Genomic DNA, 21,041 nt, shown 5'->3' on the forward strand with positions numbered 1-21,041 from the left:
CCCTGAACAGGCAGTTAACCCACTGTTCCTAGGCTGTCATTGAAAATAAGAATTTGTTCTTAACTGACTTGCCTGGTTAAATAAAGGTAAAATATATATATATCACATTTAAAAACAGTTGTAATTTGAAACTGGTTGTGTAACACTATAACTAACCCAGTGACTTTCTAACATACTCTGAGCTTTTGCATATCCATCTCCTTTGTTGTCCTCTGTGAAAGTCATGCGTGTACTTACTACTTATTGGTAGGCTAGTATTTCTACTAATTTTATAGTATATTCTGGTTAATGTATGTGTGTGGAGGAGGGCCCAGAAATGGCAGGCAAAGCTACTGGACTGATAATCATTTAAGTGTTACACCCTCTTGTTGATTCTTACCTAAATGAAAAGTGCTGTGAATGGATCCCCTAAAATCTAGAATTGGCCTGTTGTAGTTTTGGCTGGGGGCTGTCTGTAGGAGGGTAGGGAGCACAGAGGGAGCACAGAAGGTGCACAGAGGGCCTGGTGCTGCTGGGAGAGAGAGGGGAGCAGTTTGTGGTTCTGAGGCCAGTGGGTCCAGGGACCCTACTGGGGAACCATACACCTGGCTGTCTGTTCTCAACTCATTTGTATAATGCTGGATCATGGATGAAATTGAGTGTTCGGGAGTGGGATTGAAGTTTTAATTCTGGCTCTGTGCTTTGGGGCAGCTGTTCTGCCTTTCCCCTTCCAATCAATTAGGGCAGAGACCGCAGAGCCATGTTGGAGCAAAGGCCTGCTTTAGCTGTGGCTGGCTGTCGTCTAGCTACCTGGGAGAAGTACTGCTGCCACCATGCTGAATAGGAATAAAACAAAGGAATTTACCGTCCAGTTGAGCTAGCTACTGTTTGTCCTCTAATCAATAAATATGTTGTGATTATACGCTCAAGTGGACAGAGGAGGAATGTCAGTGAAACGAGGCAAAGCAGCCAAGTCTTGAGAAATCATAGAATGTGATTGCACTGTGCAACAATAATATTGGAATAGGCGTTTTTCAATTAGCAGTATCTGTAGCCTGCAGCTAAAGGATCAGATGTTTTTACAACATGCCACTGTTCCACCAGGCATCTGTCAGGTGGAAATGGAAATGCCTACAACAGCCGAGCGATTGGCTTCACATGCAAGAAGACTGACACGCTGCAGAGAGGAAAAGAAGCATGCAGACTAGACCGCACAAAGCAATCCTGATGGGTGGTCTGAGTGTATGCCCAAGCAGGCCCCACGGGAACCAAACCCACTCTTCTGACTCACTCTGTACTCTGTACTCTCATTCCAACTCTGCACCTCAGCCAGGTATGGATGTGGGAATGGGGAGTGGAGTCACCTCCGGCTCACACACTTTGCACAGATGAAATAGGAGTATTTAGGTGCATGTTGTTCATGCTTAATGCCTCCAATATGCACCAGTCCAACAGATTCAGGCCAACGGATGAGTCACAAAGCCTTTGATGCCGCCAGTGTCACAACCACCGCATGGTAATACCCCTCTTTGTTTTGTAAGTGCTGCCCTGGTCAGAACTGGCTGTGTGTGTGCCCGGTTTGTGACTATGTTTGACCTCTCTTTGGGCCGTGGCTAATGCAGAGTTTGGGCTCCTGAATGGGGCCGGGGTCAGTGCCCAGTGACACATGACCTGCCACGGTTAATTCCAGCAGAACAATAGACCCGACCCCAGTCCACATCTCATCCCATTACACCTCCATGCCAAATGAATTGTTTGTTTTTGTGGGCTGCTCTCTCCTGACCTTTCAGCCCACTTGTTTTAATAACGTTCAGTTTCAACCTGGAAACACAGGATTCACTCTGCGCTGAACACAGATGGGCCTTCGATTGGTTCTCTCAAGGGTCTTCCTTAGTGTCATGATGCTGACCATCTCCTGGGCTGGACTTGACACCCCCAGAGAAAACGCTTCCTGCTTGGGTTCTTCTCAGAGGATATTCAAGTGTGAGTGAGGAGGTATATCCACTTACTGTGTGGTTCCTGTTTGCTGATGTACACAGTAAATACTTGAGAGAGATATCTGTGAATGATATGGCTAATCAATAAGCCTAAATGGCCACACATACCCACTCTAGTTGTCAGTGATGAATGACTGGTAGCCAGTGGAACACGTGTGTTTTAAATAAAGGGGATGAATATCCATGGCTGAAAGCTGTCCTGGGAGCTTCGCGAAAAAGTAGAGCGAGAGAGGGCAGCTATTGTGACAGAGGGTTGCAGTGATACAACATGAACAATATACGATAACACACCATACTGGAGGATAGTTACCCCACAATGTTCTGTATTTAGATCAATGATGACCAGAAATTGTGTTATCATTTACACGGTAGAGGCTAGCCTTATTCAGATATTTACAGAGGCCATCTGTAGATCTCTAAACCTACAGTGGCAAATGGTGTGTGTAGGGGGGTATTCTCTGTCCTGGAGGGCTGGAACAAAAACCTGCAATTACCTTCCCCTGCTCTGATTGTGAACTCCCTACCCCAGTTTCCAAATATTGTAATGCTCAATATTTCTACCAAAGACACCAATACATTTATTGAAGATATGTAACATCATGAAATATAATACATCAACGGACGATACAGTTCATATCATAAGCAGCGTAGCCTCTATTGGTAAAAAGTTTCACTGTTTCAGTTGAACCGTTTCAAAATGAACCATATGATCCAACCATATGAGAGTTGCACAACAGGTACATTGTTTTTGTCTTCACAGAGACAGATCATGCCATCATGTTTGCAGCTGAAGCAGTGGTGTCTAGATGTGTTTCGTTGGACTCATCTTTCCTTAGGTCCTGTCTTTGGAGCGGTCATTATGCTCTGGAGGTCAGGGTTACAGCAGAGGGACCTCCATCACCCACTCATCATTGGATGTGCATCAAGAACGTCAGAAAGACACCTGGGAAAGAGACATGTTACAGGTATACTGCACCATAGGATTTCATGGTTGAGGTCTTGATGCCCTCCAAGTAAAAGCAATGTACAGTCATTCATTTATCTGGATAAAAGGGATTCATTGCCTGTCCTTATATTTTACCTTGTGTAAATTCATGCTTTTCCCTGCTTTATGTGCAGGTTACCATAATGCCTTTCAGATGTAGTTTTAGTGATGAGTAATTTTTATTTTCCCTTTTCTTGTGTTTTCTTTTTTAGTGTAAAGCGGTGGCAGGTAGCCTAGTGGTTAGAGCGTTGGACCAAAAGGTTGCAAGATCGAATCCCCGAGCTGACAAGGTAAAAACCTGTCGTTCTGCCCCTGAACAAGGCAGTTAACCCACTGTTCCTAGCCTGTCATTGAAAATAAGAATTTGTTCTTATTAAAAATATTTAATTGATTGATCGGGACAGCAAGCAGCGGGTTTGCCCCACCCCACCCCACCCCACCAGCAGGTGGCGTGTCATCACATGGCACATGCTGCCTCACCGATGGATCATGCTTGGCACAGGGTGGGGTGGAGTCCAGGTGCAGAAAGAGGCCAGGTACCCAGGTGTGAGTAATCACCTGTCTCCCAAGTCAAACACTGATTGGGAATTTGAGAGCCTCTTAAAGAGAGAGGTGTTATCTCTGTCTGACCCACTGGCTGACAGGGGACCACAAACACCAATGCACGAACCAGCCATATCCTTCCTGCAATGATGGGGAAATGACTGATTTACAGACCCTGGTTGTGTCTACATTCAGGCCTGCCTTCAGCACACATATTGTACTGTATGGTTTATTCTGCCAGACATTATTTGAGTTGGCCTTATATACATAAGGGAATATAATGAATATAAACCTTTCCCTGCAGACAATTGGATAAATAGTATTTCATGAAGTGGCACTACAGTTTGTAGTACTACACGTTACTGTACAACATACAAAACACTTCTACTGTAATTCACAGCACTTCAGCAGCCCTCACAGAGGGGAATACTGTTCAGCATCTAGTCAAATATGCCCGGCTTAAAGACGCTCTCTGGAGTGTGTTTAGAAAATTAAGGGCCTGGATTTTTTCATAATTGTCCATTTTATCATTTTATTACAGCTAGCTTACTGTGATGGGCTCCTATTATCATTTATGAAATACAATTAAAGCGTGACTTATTTCAGGCCCCACTACAGTGAACTGCATGTGTCGGCTCTGCTATATTTAAATAGCATTAAGTAATTGGAAAAACACAAGAAGGGAAGGCAGAACATGTAACCAAATGGCAAAATTGTCTTTCTGGATTTATTTTCCCCTCCATAAATATTCCAGAGGTTCCTCTATCACACCCAAGTTTAAAGCAGAGAGGAAATAGTCTTTAACTGATACAGAAACTAATTTAGAACAGCTTTTCCAAAGAGATACGCTTTCCACTGAGAACGAACATTTGGCCCAAGCCGGCACCTTCAGTACAAAAAAATGCTAATGAAGTTGATCTCTTAGCCATTCTAAACTAATTGCATAGTCGGGATTACAAAGCATTCAGTCAGTGAAAAAGGGGTTATTAATTGAAATGGTACCATATAATGCTCATATTCTCCATAAATGTGTAGATGGTAATCGGTGGAGGTTGGCTGGGTTTAAATGACACTCACTAGCTGTCAGAACAACCCTCATTCACTAGGCCCCTGTGAGGGGATGTAACTAGGTCTCACTGCACATAGCAGGCCTATGTAGGCAAATAGCTAGGCTTCATTTGCATGAGGAAATGACTAATGATGCAACTGCTTTTTTAGCATGCTATAAATATAATTTAAACATCATTAGATAAGCTGTAGTCCAAACTCCAACTTTATACCCCACCTTTTTAACAGGAACTAATACAATGTGCTGCCCATGGACATATATGGCCTCGTGGATATTTTATAGTGAAAATAAGTATTCAAAGTATCGCTTATTTCCTCTAAACAAATAAAACAAAGCATTACAAAACTACAGTTGTTCACTTCCCCCCCCCCATTCTCCTATTTCGCTCACTCTCTCATTTTCTCTCCCCTCAAAAAAATACAGAGACAACGCCTTGAGGCTCTCTAGTCACTATTGTGAGTGCCTGTGAGTGCCAGTGAGTTCTGTTTGGCCTCATTGTTCTCAGTTAATCAGCCGTGGTAAATGTGGACCCCTCCAGCTCATTAGGATTCTCAGTCCCTCGGAGCAGAGCGGAGGTGACCATGGGAAGTTCCTGCTGGCTGGGCCTGGCCGGTAGGGCAGCCTATCCTGGAGAGAGAGAATGGCCTGATGAATTACCTGCCTCGGCCCAGACACCTTGTGAGTCCATCCTTCCCCATCCTGCTCCCCTCCCTCCCCATGGTTAAAGAGCTCCAGCTCTCCCTTTGACTGTCTGTGGACAAGCCCTGTCTGTTCATCGCTCATCCCCGCTCAGTCACAGCTCCCTCCTCAGGTTTCTCTGTGGGACCGTGAGCAGAGGAAAGCACACCCCAGCACTCCCCTTCTCCTCACCTGTCTCTGCATCCCCCCCGTCACACACTGTTTACAAACACTCACTATCTACTCCCGTCTTGGCCCAGCACAGTGTGGGGTGTTTGGAGACGGAAGTGAGTTTATAATGTTCATGGTTTGTCTAAGTGTATAAACAACTTTTCCTAATTTTCGCAATCTCTGAGTAAACTGTGTCAACTTCTGTACCTGCTGATGTGAATGGGACAGAAACTTCACAATTGAAGGCCTCCTCGAGCCTACCTCTCCATAGCTTGGCTGTTCTGAGACAGTAAACCAGTTCTGTTGGTATGAGGTGGATGGGAAAGCAGGGACTGGGCTACTATGCTATAGAGAGAGGGGGTTGAGGCTGCTTGACAATAATTAGAGTTGACTCACCCTTTCCCTGGTTATAATCCGCTGGATATACTGCACTCATACAGGTGTCCAGAAAATCCAATTATCACAACCATGGCAGGGAAAACTAGAGGGGAAAGAAAGGAGAAAATCTGAACTAGAGATGTCATAGCCTTTTATTTAAAAATATATATATATAAAAACAAATACTTTTGATTAAACTGCCTGGCTGCACATAAGGCATTATGTTATTTATCTTATCTTGAATGTGTGTGTGTATGTGGGTGTTTCATGTCCATACAAGAGCATCAAAAGTTTTTAAAGTAAGAGAGGAGGAACCAATCTCCCTGCAAGATTCAGTAAATACAAAACTAGTAGAGGGTAGACTTGCAAGCATGTAATGTGCTTTCCCCCCTGCTGTCGTTAGAAGAGGAGGAGGGTATATGTGCTTCCTTCCCTGCAGGGTCCCAGTATTCCCCCACTCCCCCATCCTCTCACCCCCCCAGTGACAAAGGCCTGGAGCCTGGGCCACTCCTCCAGCTACCGGCCTCCAGGAGCACCATGCTGGGGTCTGTGGGAGGAAGCCAGAGTGCCCCTCTACCCCCTCTGTCCCGCCTGTCCCTCTCTGCTCTGTCCTCCCAACCTCGTGGCCCAAACATGTGGGCTCAATCCCGTCAGTGTGGCCAGGCGCACGGCTGGAACAAACTCTCCCGACAGATGGAGTTGGCCTCTCCTCCACCACATTCTCCCTTAGAAGTCCTGCATATCCTCTCTGACCTGAGTGATGGCTGCCCTGTGAGAGGCAGATGTGTTCCCATACTACCAACAATGTTTTGAAGTCAAGAAAGATCCCAGATCACTGCATTCCTGCACAACAACATTGACAATGTCTACACTTGGTTTGATACATCACAGTTTTCCTCCCAATGACTTGTCTCTATGAGGGCTGCAGGTTACAGTATTAGGAATTAGTTAAAGCGTTAGTCCTTTTCAATACTATATCACAATCCAAAGTACATACATGTTTAATCCATCATCTGAAGACAATGGGATGTGTGAGCAGAGAAACGTTCATCTTCAAACATGACAAGTGGACAAAGCGCCATGTGTGTGAGGGTAATGAGTCTCGACTTACCCATCCGGAGTTTAGTCAATAAAACCAAGCACCCCAATGGGACTTCACTCTATTTGAATTTCAACAACCGTTGAACCAAGCAAATATGAAACTCCAATATTCAATCATTGCACTACCTAAATATTTAACCATGGAAATGAGCAAAAATAACAAATCCTGATTATACCTTTCTGGAAGCCGCCTTCATAAAGCCATCTTCCTACCATCACAACAATGTCGTGACAATGTAATGTAGACTTTTTAACTGATGGTTCCATAATGGGTTACACGTCTCCAGCTTGTGTCCTTAACTAACATAAATAGACGAGGTTGTGCCAATTCCACTGTGTCCCTTAAGATGCTCTCATTAATTTTAGATTGGGTCTAAATTGAGTCTTGCTCTTTGTGACCAAGGTTTTAAAATTAGATTAATTTCTATTCAAATTGTGACTTGTCCTGAAATAACCATCCTAATAAGAGATTAATTATTTCCATTTCAGATATGGTGATATTCCACTGTGCTTTACAGTAAATCACCTCATATTGGATCCTCTCTGCCCCCATGTTGCCCCATCAAACTGAAAGACTGGAGAAGGCAAGTGCTTCACAGTTAACGTGGCTGGTGACACAGACACATTAGGTTGTTGACTTGAAATAGCCATATTTTACGGACCTTAAACCTAAAGAATGTCATTGTTCCTGAGCACAGGCCAGCTGCAGCAGAGGACCAACACTACGCCACCAACGAGGAGGTGTGAAAAAAGGGAACTTTTCCACCACACAAAACTCTTATGACAAAGCAGGGAATAGTTCACAGAGACATGCCACATTCCACAAGGGCCCAATGCGTCTTTCTCTCGGCACTGTGTGTGACAAGAGTAGGGGTGGAGGGACGCTTTCACAATGCCTGGGGACATTAAGGGACTGAGAACTGGGACGTGTCCCTGTCTGAAAAGGGTTCAGTAATGTACACTTTTTCTTTAAATACAGTGGGGCAAAAAAGTATTTAGTCAGCCACCAATTGTGCAAGTTCTCCCACTTAAAAAGATGAGAGAGGCCTGTAATTGTCATCATAGGTACACTTCAACTATGACAGGCTAAATGAAAAAACAAAATCCAGAAAATCACATTGTAGGATTTTTTATGAATTTATTTGCAAATTATGGTGGAAAAGAAGTATTTGGTCACCGACAAACAAGCAAGATTTCTGGCTCTCACAGACCTGTAACTTCTTCTTTAAGAGGCTCCTCTGTCCTCCACTCGTTGCCTGTATTAATGGCACCTGTTTGAACTTGTTAACAGTATAAAAGACACCGGCCCACAACCTCAAACAGTCACACTCCAAACTCCACTATGGCCAAGACCAAAGAGCTATCAAAGGACACCAGAAACAAAATTGTAGACCTTCAACAGGCTGGGAAGACTGAATCTGCAATAGGTAAGCAGCTTGGTTCGAAGAAATCAACTGTGGGAGCAATTACTAGGAAATGGAAAACATACAAGACCACTAATAATGTCCCTCAATCTGGGGCTCCACGCAAGATCTCACCCCGTGGGGTCAAAATGATCACAAGAATGGTGAGCAAAAATCCCAGAACCACACGGGGGAACCAAGTGAATGACCTGCAGAGAGCTGGGACCAAAGTAACAAAGCCTACCATCAGCAAGGGCATTGAAGATGAAACGTGGCTGGGTCTTTCAGCATGACAATGATCCCAAACACACCGCCCGGGCAACGAAGGAGTGGCTTCGTAAGAAGCATTTCAAGGTCCTGGAGTGGCCTAGCCAGTCTCCAGATCTCAACCCCATAGAAAATCTTTGGAGGGAGTTGAACATCTGTGTTGCCCAGCAAGAGCCCCAAAACACCACTGCTCTAGAGGAGATCTGCATGGAGGAATGGGCCAAAATACCAGCAACAGTGTGTGAAAACCTTGTGAAGACTTACAGAAAACGTTTGACCTCTGTCATTGCCAACAAAGGGTATATAACAAAGTATTGAGACAAACTTTTGTTATTGACCAAATACTTATTTTCCACCATAATTTGCAAATAAATTCATGAAAAATCCTACAATGTGATTTTCTGGATTTTTTCTCTCTCATTTTGTCTGTCATAGTTGAAGTGTACCTATGATGAAAATTACAGGCCTCTCATCTTTTTAAGAACTTGCAAAATTGGTGGCTGACAATACTTTTTTGCCCCACTGTATGTAGAGAAAGTGGGGTGGACTAGGAACTCAGTGGTTCCATGATGTGTTGTCCCAGTTTGTTAATGAGGGAAATCCAAACCAGGTGCACAAGAATAGAATGGGGACCAGGTTTAACGATACTAAAAAGTGACAAGATACTGTAAATAATCTTAAAATGATCGAATGGACGTGGATTAGGATCAGATCTGGGCCCGGTTTCCCAAAAGCATTTTAAGGCTAAATTCAACGAAATAGAACCTTCGTAGGAGCATTGTTAAATCGCCTAACTATTCTCCTAAACCATCGTTATTAACTTTGCACTTGAAAACGCTCGTAATCTAATGCCTGCCTCAGACCACTCCCAGAACCGAGAAGTGCGCCGTAAATGATGCTTTTTAGCCCTCATTTTATACACAGAAGATCTCCGCGAAACATAGAGTCACATAGTTAAACAAACGCATCGGTGACCGCCGATAACTTCAGAAAAAAGTTGATTACAAATACCGTATTTGCAATTGATACAAACAAGCAACATATAAAACGATGCTTCAAACGAAAACAGAGATGGCTGGATTCAAATGTAAACTATAGGCCTATTTCAATCATATTGAAATGCATTTCATGTTCAATCAATTGAGCTCTATTTTGCTACTTTTAGTCTACTGTCTAATTTGTCTCAATATATTCCATGATGTGTAGTCATGCGCAGTGACGTGGCAAATCTGTGATTTTATGCATTTTTAATGAGAAGCATTAGAATAAGCCGACTCAATATTTGCAGGCGTAGGCGGTAATATCTTTCTAGTAGCTGATCCGTCGTCAGTATTGTGAAATAATTATAATAATGTAAGATTTCAATGGAGAAAGCTGAACCGAGAGCAGCGCTTTCTCTCTTTCCATCCTATCAGTATCGACACATGCTCCAACGACGCAATTAGCGACCGTTTTCTCTGCGTAGTGTTTTGGGAAACACATGTTACATCTTCGGCCGTTGTAGGTAAGATGCATTGTTAAAACACTTGTAACACGAAGTTCCATTGCTATCGGGAAACCGTGCACTGATGTGTAAATTGATCAGTAGACTTTCTTCGGTGTCTCTCTGGCTGCGTTTGCACAGGAAACCCAATTCTGATATTTTTTTTCACTAATTGGTGTTTTGACCAATCAGATCAGCTCTGAAAAAATCTGACGTGAAGAAATCTGTGATTGGTCAAAAGACCAATTAGTGGAAAAAAATATCAGTATTGGGCTGCCTGTCTAAACGCAGCCTCTCTCGGAGTAATTACCACTCAGCTGTTCTAAAGAACAACCAATGGCAGTCTTCCAATGACTGAGTTCATATTCTTTGTGCCACGCTCAATTTGGAATAGTGATTGTTGGGCCGGCCTGCCACCCTCTCAGGGCATTGGAGAATGCAACCAACCAGGAAAAACAGGTATGGCAAGGCTTCTCAGAGGTAATGGGAAACGTCTGAATATTTCTCAATGAAGGAAGAGAACACTTACTTTTAGAGGGGAGGGATATTAGTAATAGTAGCTGTGCGCAATAAGGTGTACCAAGGTGTAACAATGTATAACATGCAACCGGTCTCTTCTCTTCAGCCCCAAACCTACCATATCTGGTGAGGTATCCATCTCCTGGGCAGACATGTCGTCTTTGTCATATGGATTTCAGCAATCTCCTCTCACCTTTTCTGTAACAAAATAATGCACATAAACAAATTCTGGTTTACTATGTGTTACATATGTATTTAGAACACAGTGCATTGTATCTGGGAGCCTTTAGATTGAGGAAATATAATTTTCACAGAATACAACAGGTGTTGTATATATTTTTCACCTTAGAGTGAAATGCTTACTTACAATGTGTCAATGTCAATGAGTCAATGTGTGGGGGTACAGGTTAGTCGAGGTAATTGAGGTAATATGTACATGTAGGTAGAGGAAATGTGACTATGCACAGATAATAAACAATGACTAGCAGAAGTGTAAAAAAAGGGGGAGGGGGGTCATTTGATGAAATGTTCAGCAGTCTTATGGCTTGGGGGTAGAAGCTGTTAAGGAGCCTTTTGGACCTAGACTTGGCACTCTGGTACAGCTAGCTTTCTGTGCAATAGCAGAGAGAACAGTCTATGACTAGGGTGGCTATATACAAATTTATCACTTTAGGGTTGCCATTCCAACATGAAGTCCCCCTTTATCTAGTCAAAAGGAAACCATTGTTTCCACACCAAACATCGAAAACAAATCTCTGTAGAAAGTTTTTGAGCACGCTTGTATAATCACACAGAGGGTACCAGAGACAGACAGGCCTGTACCAAAACAGACAGTAGGGAGCAGAAAATAAAGTGTTGCCTTGTGTTGGACTACATACTGCAGCTGCCTCGCGTTCTTCCAGTAGTTTAATACACATGGGCATGTAATGAATGGGGGCCGCTGTGTTACTGTATGTTACTGTAGGCATCTAGCTCCTATAACCCCACTACAGGCTGATCTGAGGGCTCCACTGCGAGACATAGCAATCATAATTCTTCCCCATCATAAAGAGGACTTGTTGGGGATCCGTGTGGTCTGTCTGTCTCTTACAATACACTGCCTTCAGGGCCTACCCATGGCCAATGCCAGCCAGACCACGCTGTGTTCTTTGGCTTGGCAGTGTCTCTGAAACACAGACTGTTCACTCTCCTTGGAGTGGCTCAGAGGAACTTTATTGAAGATGTAGATAAATAGGTTCAAGAAGGTTAAACTTTTTAATGGTAATAATGCCAGGGATGAAGAATATCCTCATTGCCATGTCCCCAATTATTTGCCGACGCAAAATGTTTAGAAATATACAGAATTGTACTTTTGTTATTAGCTCCAGACCCACAAGGATTTAAACTATATGCTGAATTATGAAATCCTTTGACTTTTAAGTAGATTTCCCAGAATGCATACAGACATGGTTACCATGTTTTCTTTGAGTGCTTCTGCTTCAGACAGCATGATAATAATAATAATATATATAATATAATAAGCATGCTAGTTATTATTGTGCCAACATGACTACTGAAATCACCATATGTAATTCTAACTTGCAAGGAGAACTGCAGGTGGCTTTACAGTGACTTAGCCAAAGCATTAACCAAACAGAGGTGTGTGTCTACTTTGAATATCAGTTTTTCTGTTACAGTTGGAGCACAAGTGGCAAATAACAAGGCTCATATAAGATTTTCAGGAAGTCACAGCTCTGAATGTGACCAATGAAAATGAGTATTGTACTTTCAAGATTTACCCAGTTTGAGGCACTTGATCACTGTTTGTATACAATGTACCCATAGAATATAAAATGTTTCATACAAACGCATAGGCCCTGTACTGATTTTGTGTGTTGGATTGGAAGTGTCAGCTAATTGACCATAACGCTATCAAAAACCAACTTCCTTATCATTAACATTTCTCCCAAATATTATCCTCATATAGGTAAAGCTTATGTAACAGAGTGTGGAGGAGATGATGAATGAACAGGGTTGAAAAGCAAAGTCCTGTTGTGTGTGTGCACTGCACTCTGTTATGGTGCTCTAGCTAGCTGTCCTCTAGTATGTTTGTTCCAGTGAAAGAGGGGCCATGTTCAGCCCAGACTGGGCCCCCATAATGCTGCAAACACCGTGGATTTGGAGCTGTCCTTTGTTGTCAGGGCATGCTGACATCACATACTGCTGATGGGCCGAAATCCCTCTTTCTCCAGCACCAGCACTTTTGAAACAAAACTGCCATGACACTGATGAACAATGCCAACTTGCCAAAAAATCCCTCATTAAATCACACACACTGGCACCCAGTCACCTACACACATGCACGCGTGCGAATACTCACACACACACTACGCCCAATAAATCCAAAAGGTAATCAGAAATATATTGCTGCTGCCACAAAAAAAAATGGTTCATTAAGCCTCTACAAGTGGATCTGGTACTTACTCTGTTGTCGCTGATGCCAACTCTGTTTCTGCACACGACCCTGCCCTTCACCAAACATTTATGTATTTATTTAGTTATTTCACCTTTATTTAACCAGGTAGGCAAGTTGGGAACAAGTTCTCATTTACAATTGCGACCTGGCCAAGATAAAGCAAAGCAGTTCGACAGATACGACACAGAGTTACACATCAGCAGGAAGAAGATTTTTCACATTTGAACAAACAAATACTGAAGCATTACTACAAACAATGGCTAGTGGCAAATATTACGTTGAAGACATAAATGCTTTGTATGCTTGTGGCAATATTGGTATATGAATGTAATAGTAGAGAGAAAATGGTAGGTTAGCCATTTGCATGGAGTTAAAAGACACAGAGAATTTAAGGATAGCTCTGTGCTTTACCATTCAGTGTTTACAGAAACATTTGCATAGGAACACACATGACATAGTTCTCTTGAAGGGAGGATTGATTAGATATGAGGCTAAATAAAGCAAGAGAGATTCTCCCCCTCGGCCGAGTTCAAGTTTACACCTATTGCTGAAACCATTCAGTTTGAAAAGAATAGTGAAACACGTCCATTGTGCTAACACAGGATCACTCCATGAATGTCATCTCCAAATAACAGAGCGAGCATTTTTCCAGTTATAAGAATGGCATGCACCTTGCAGCACTCTCTTCCCTATGGGTACAGGAAAACTGCTTGGATGATACAAGCTCTCAGAAGAGAAGCATCACATAGGTCCCACTCAAACACAATCAAATACAATCAATCACAATAGCATCCTCAGGCACTCAGACTAGTGTCGTCCCTCTTTCTATCTCTCTCTCACTCGCACTCGCACTCACTCACACACACACACACACACACACACACACACACACACACACACACACACACACACACACACACACACACACACACACACACACACACACACACACACACACACACACACACACACACACAGAACACCCTCTAGAGAGTAGCAGTCTGTTTAACGTGACAAATAGCATCATTTGGGAGCCCATGGGGCATATCCAGGACCAAAGAGACAGCAGATTGAAATATCCTGTGAAGAGCTGCCCTTTATTCACACATGCTCCTGTGGGACTCGCCATGACAATTTCAAAATCACTGATAAAGTTGACACATATTTGCAGGGCCATGAGCACCTTCACTCTTCACCCAGGGAGGTAAGCCATATCCTCCATCCACATGGGATGACATGTAAGCAAGCTGAACTATGTCATGGAAAAGCAAAGGTTTCAAAGTCATAAGCATACGTGACCATTCTAAAAACATGAAGTATTAGCAAAGGTTGGATATCTGTATTTCACTAACTTATGTAAACTTTAGTTATCATCAAATATAGACATGTATTAATGTAATTGATCTACTAGAAAATTCAATATGAAAACTTTTTTTGGGGGGGGGTATTTTTGTGGTTTATTATTATTTATTTTTTTTTATCATGTGAAGTGGAAAATTGGGAATTTCAGAACTGCATGAACACCCTGATAACTCTCAATCAAACATCACTACTAAAAAATATTGTAAATCCTCTCAGTAGATCGGTGAACTCCAGTGACATGTAATGCAACAAACCGACACAATCTTGAGCTGATTAAATAGAACAGCCACACACACACCAACTCTCTCCTAACTGCTGTACTGAAATCTGTGGAGATCTGTCAGTGCCAACTAAATTCTCACCCAGGTTGTCAACCATGCCTCTGCTAGACAGGGTCACAGGGTTACAATCGATTTCACAGGCCACCTGGAGAGCCTAGGCTGCAAACTGACTCAAAAAATGTATATCAGACTTGCTTACCACCCAAGGCTAGGCCAGGGCTAACACGCCCACTAAAAAGTCCCCAGCCCAACAGAAGTTGGCACAGGCAGAGGCTGGAGCTGTTGACCCTGCAAGCTGACCTCCTCAAACTTCAACTGAATTGTTCTGGCAGTTTCCACGGTGACGAGGCACTCCAAGCTTTATCCTACTTACTGAAACAAGAAGGACTGTAATCTACTGGGCAAAAAAGTCGCATCTCCTTATTTTCAATGAATGTCCTTTTTATATGGTACCTTTTGCAGTTTATTTTGTTATTAGGTTGGATTTCTTCTACTGTGTTATATTGACAATAATTTATTATTTACCAGATTATAATTTATATATTTATAATAATTATAAAAGCCTTGTAATAATGGCTGTTGTTGTGGAGGAGTAGGCAGTTTTTGTGCTTTTTCTTGTAGTGTCAATGTGGTCAAGTCCCTCTCTGCCTCCCCTCCCCATGTATGAATAACTGTTATTAAATTCCATTGCGGCCTTTCAATTTGTACTGTCTAAATGTCAATAAATGTAGGCTGAATAAAAAGCTATCTTAGTCAACCAAATCTTTGTGTTTAGTGATTGTTCCTGTCCAAGATTCCAAGCACAATTTCCACTCCCACTACTTCAATGAACTGGGGTATCAAAATGGGAATTTACAAATACAGATTTATGCAACCACACTAATGTTGCTCTCTTATAAAAACCACAATTTCATATAATTTCCATGTATGTAGACTTATTCCACCTGTGTGCTACTTTTGGACAACAATGTTTGAGATCAATTCATTTTTAAAGTATTGTTTTGTATGAGGAGTTTTCAATTCATGAGTTAAAGTTAAATTCACTTTCTGAATTGAAAACTGAATTGACCCCAACCCTGATAGACAATACTCTATTTCCATATGTTGTGTGTGTATTTTTTTTATGAGACCTTCTAGAAAGCTGGGACTGAACTGGTTTATTATTGAGCAGCCCTCAACTTTTTACTCGGAATTTCAGAATTAAGTGTTTTGATACTTTACTGTATCCCACTGAATGCAACAGAAATCGCCCAAGGGTCAACCTTTGAGCTGCTTCTTACACGGGCCTAAAGTTCAAGACAATCAGAAATGTTGTACTGAAAGATAGGCTTAGTCCTAAACAAGATGACTATTAATCAAATACTGCACTTTTCAAATGTTACCTTTTACATTCTCTGTAACCAAGTTATGATTCCATCGATTGATCCATTTAATTAATTTTCCCTTTCTCCTCTCGCCCGGGGCAACTTTATGATGGAGTGATGTTCTGATTGCGGGTTTGGATGCACGCGCAGTAGAAGGTACTCATGGTTTAGATGTCCCGCTTATCGTCAAGCAAAACGTCACATAATCAATAAGAGCGTTCCAGCTGTCTGGGATCTTCATCTCTTCTTGAAGTCGTAACTTGGTCTGACACCCTGCCAACTGTGTGGCCTCGCTTCATATGGCCATACACTTCATCAGTTAAGCAATGAGCCATGGAAATATAGGGCATTACTTCCCTATGTAGACCTACAACTATGGAAGGTTATACAAAATAGGGTCTTGAACAACAACAAAACATGTTTACGGTGGCCCCCTCTCTCTGAAAAACGTATCTTGAAGCAGACGATATGTTTTTACTTGTGTTAGGCTAGGCTACATAACTCGTTTCACTGCGTTGTGCTAATGGTTGGGGCCTATAGCGCAGAGACAGTGAAATCTCATCCAGGCACTTTTCTGAGGGAGATGTCATTTCGCAGGGAGGACACAATGACGAGCTCGGGAGTGACAGAGCTCTGATCTCCGCGATAGGGAGATAGCCACCTGATTTAAAATGGTTCGCTTGTTCCCCTTAGTCACTCGATCAGCGTGTGAACTCTTCTTATTTACAATCAAATGCAGTTCAGAACAGCATACCTCCTACCCCCTCTGTCTCTTTGCCCTATATTTAACTAAACCCTGCAACAGGTGCAGCTCCCAAAACCCAATAGTGTAGACCTTTATAACAAATGAATTAATAGGGCATCATTATTATTCACTGTCTTATGAGTAAAACGTAATGTTGTGTTTGCAACAGTGGACGTTTAAGAAACGAAAAATATGCATTATGAGAAATATATGAATAGCCTGTTTCCCAGAAGTGAGTGTCATCCTCTCCCAATCAGGGCGCTGTTTACCCCATGCAGACAGACTCTTGTCGCATCTGAGTCATGCCTCATTATCAGTCACAGAAAAACGCCTTGGATGGTCTCTAGAGACTCTTTTTTAATAGACCCACTTTTCCATTCCAGAACGGTTTCGGCAGAACGGCATGAGAGAGACCATTCAAAAACGGAGAGCCACAGAGCAGTCTTGAGTATTATAATTAGGGTGATGCAATCCATGGAAATGTATGGATTAAACATAATCGACTTTCCAGTACTGGTGGTAGTGATAGAATAGGCAAGCAGTTGGAGGACATAATTTACTGTTGGAGGGAAGTCATCCGTAATTTAGTATATTTAAACACAACCATTTTGAAGTTATGGAGGATATTTTTTCGATTGTGTCATACACTCACATAATCTCACACTGGGAGTAATAATTCTGCTGTTGTTTATTATTAAGACCAATGAGATGTCATATTTTATGTCAGAGCAGGTCTACTTAATTTAGTTTTATCTAACACATGTATGTCTCTAACTCTACTGAATATGCTAGGCCTACTTAAATCATGGTATCCAATATCGGTATCCAATATTATCGTTTCCCTATAGGGAAAATGTGTGCGTTTTTTGAAATATGTAGATATGTGATCATTTTAGTTGTTTTGTCAACAAACCCACGTGTTCAAGGCGAGTAGTTCTCCAACTTCCATTGAAATGACTCCGGCATCATGTCTAGAGAAATATAAAGGGCCGTTGTGGGGCCCTTTCAGTGCTCAGACAAACTTTGTATACCCTTTATTCTAACGCATACAGAAAATGAGCCGCTAGCAAACGAGCTGTGTCGTAGATGTATTTCCAGAAACAATCTCGATCTGACACAGGGATAAACAACACATTGATGAAGTTGGACAAGGCTAAACTTTTCTAGGCCTACAGTGCAAACTGTTTGCCTAGCTACATGTCTATATGCTTATATTGAATGATTGAAATACTGTATCTAATGATTATACTTTTTTTGAATTTCTTACTGATTTGTCTTAAATCCCCAAATGGTCTTTCCCAGGTGTTTATAATGTGATCGTTGATCAATATGAGGTGCATGAAGCCTGAAATCGTGAAGGAATTAAGTAAACAATGAGACCTGCTGTTGGGGAAGTCAGTGCATTGTTGTCGACAGAGGGTTACAATTGCCACTACTGGGAAATGACAAAGAAGTTCCCGTTTTGTCTGCTAAATATTTACCCAAAAGTGTCGAATGTCATATATAGGCCTACAATGTAACATATATGATTGTAGAAAGATTTGGAATAAACATAACACTTTTCACAAAATAAAACTAAATGTTACGTTTTTTTATTGTATGATTGTGTAAGACATGTTATGCCATTTTACATGTTCTATTAATAGGCTTATTGTTCATTAGTTGGTAGTCCTGTCATATTACTTTTTTAGTCTAGTAGGCCTAACGAGTCAGATGCAACATTCAGGTCCTCGGTGTCTCTGACAAAACGAAATAAGTTAACAGGTCAGTCATATTTGTCACCATTTGAGGCTCGTTGGCTAAACCTGTGCTTAAAAGGGGCTAAATTCAAGATATTTGGGGTACCCCCCCCCCCACACACACACACACACAAACACAGACACAGTTCTTAGAAAGTGGTATTTCGAAAGATACCTTACAAATGAAAGTTCTATTGTTGTAAGATTTAATCATGCATATTGTTCAGCTATGTTATTTATTAGGTTTGCAAAAGCAAAACCTAATCACAACTGTGTTTGGTTAAAGGCCTGAAGGGAAGTATCAACACAGCAGCACAACTATTAAAAGCTGTCTGAAACAGACGTTCTGCTCACCACCCCGCGCACTCAGCTCCTCGCCTAGTTTTTATCCCAGGCTGTCAGTGGTCCATGAAGCTCGAGCTTGATCTGCATCTTACTGCACACCCCTGCTGGCTGCACCGCTGCATCAAAACATATATTGTTTTAGGCATAGGGTGAACAGTCCAATAACTGGAAACGCAGAAACACTTGTCCGACCAAAGTTGCGCATGAATAAACTTTGTTTCCGCGCAATAACATCCTAACCAATAAAGTTCTACGCTTTCACTTTTCGACACGATTAAAATGTATTCAGCCTATCGTGTAGTATTCCGTCATCACCGCTTGCCTGTCATACTGCTGTATACATGTGTCGGTAAAGACCAGTAGCCAGACAGATACAATGTCCCTGAAATGAAAGTATTCCAAGTCCGCTCAGCCTTATTTCCCTTTACACAATGACAATGTTGACAATCAAGATATACATATTTTTTACTTTTGCTACAGGCAACCGTTTAAAGTTTTCCTTTAGACTCTTTGAATGGGAAGGAGACAGTGGGCCGTACAGTGCAAATAATGTTAATGTTTCCCTTCCTAGAATAAAGGAATTCGAGTCACAAATGGTGAAAGCCAGAACGGACAGTGGACGTGTCGTCTGCTCTAAGTTCAATATCTTTGCTGTTCACTTGTAGTGGCCATGCAGCTATTGAAATCTCCACAATTAGATGTGCATTGTTCCCTTCCCAACAACACTGCACAGAGAAAAGGTATTCACTGTCAGAGCCAATCCAGCGAAGCGTTTGACGTTATTAAAAAATAAAGAGATGGTGATTTATATTGTTGTTCAGTAAAAGGGCCAATTATCAGCTTATATCCCGTCATTGCAAGTGTATTAACTTAGTTAGTTATAAAACAATGTACATTTAAGTTTGAGATGCCACTTCTAGCATGTCCCTCTCTAAAACCGGCTGGTTTGTAAAACTATGATAAGCGGTGACATGCTTCATCATAAAAAGCATAATCTTCCAATATTATAGCAGTTCGTTTACTGCATCCCATCATTGGAAGAGCATTCAATGTGCTGTTAATAACCTGATTAGTGCAGATATGTTAAATTCAATCAGCAACAAATACTCTCAACTTCTCCCTCAAAAGTGTTAAGTTTGATATTTTTTAGATTAAAACACAAAACAACTGGAGTCACTGAAATAGTGAAACTTGAGAGACCAACTGTTGTATCTTATCAGGGCTACATACCGCGGTTTGGTTAGAATTATAGGCAAGTGCCAGCGGCCTCCATAGCAACTTGAGTACAGTGGTATATTGTATTTACTAACACACTGGTAGGCTACTAATCCATTGAACTGTCGTCCCTGTTCTAATCCCGTCTCTCCTAGAAACCAGAATATGTAATGAGTTTAGGGCCGCTGTTTTACAATTTAAAATCCACCATCAATCAAATTAGGGTGTGTCCACAATCGAAAACAACTTAAATGGCCATGGTGATGATTATGAAAAAGAAGGTTCGACATTCTACTATTACTAACATCTCACTGGGCACAAACATCAATTCAACGTCTAGTTTTGATTTACATTTGGTTGAGTTGTTAACTAATGTGAATTCAACGTGAAATCAACAAAAAAATGTCAGCATGTAATTGGATTTTGGTTCAAAGTTGGCTGAAAAGAAGACGAAATTCCGTTACATTGATTACTTTTTAAAAATCCAAATCAGTCTTCTAGGTCAATTCAATGTCATCACATTTAATATTTTTGTTGTTGAAATGACGTGGAAACAACGTTGACTCAAACAGTTTTTGACCAGTGGGATAAGATCACACCACATCAATCAAACGGAAATAACTTGAAGAATGTTTTCAAATAATGTATGATGTTCTCAAAGCACACATTTGCATATGGCTATAAACCTTTCATTATCAAACATGAATGATAAAAACAGAAAAAGTGATCATTAAACAATCTTGAGAGTCATTCGGTCCCGCGCTTGTGTAGGCTACGTCGGTATATCTGCTGGCGAGCTGGTAAAGCCTGCACTGCTCTGAGAATGTATGAGAGGCGCAGAGATGATGGCATGCTGGCTGACATTGTGTGGTCTATTGAACAGGATGCGCATTTTGGCCGCGCAGAGACCCCCATCCCCCTGCTTCCCTGCACCTGCACTGGATCAGGGAGCGACTGCCATT

The 21,041-nt window shown here is 41.8% G+C and overlaps 2 long non-coding RNA genes across 5 annotated transcripts in view; one reads left to right on the forward strand and one right to left on the reverse strand.

The window, feature by feature from the left end:
• LOC123996972 overlaps positions 1 to 21,041 on the reverse strand; it is a 55,928-nt gene continuing 34,887 nt past the window's right edge. For all 4 annotated transcript variants that reach the window (XR_006832061.1, XR_006832060.1, XR_006832062.1 and 1 more), the window contains 3 exons: positions 10,692 to 10,771; positions 5,819 to 5,903; positions 1 to 2,919 (listed from right to left, as the gene is read on the reverse strand). This is a non-coding gene — a long non-coding RNA (uncharacterized LOC123996972). The remainder of the gene's footprint in view (positions 2,920 to 5,818; positions 5,904 to 10,691; positions 10,772 to 21,041) is intronic.
• On the forward strand, positions 9,873 to 10,788 carry LOC123996973. Its single transcript, XR_006832064.1, has 3 exons — positions 9,873 to 10,075; positions 10,449 to 10,513; positions 10,680 to 10,788. It is a non-coding gene; the product is annotated as an uncharacterized LOC123996973 (long non-coding RNA).

Source organism: Oncorhynchus gorbuscha, linkage group LG15 (genome assembly GCF_021184085.1).
Source record: "Oncorhynchus gorbuscha isolate QuinsamMale2020 ecotype Even-year linkage group LG15, OgorEven_v1.0, whole genome shotgun sequence".
In the NCBI taxonomy this organism is placed as follows: Eukaryota; Metazoa; Chordata; class Actinopteri; order Salmoniformes; family Salmonidae; genus Oncorhynchus; species Oncorhynchus gorbuscha.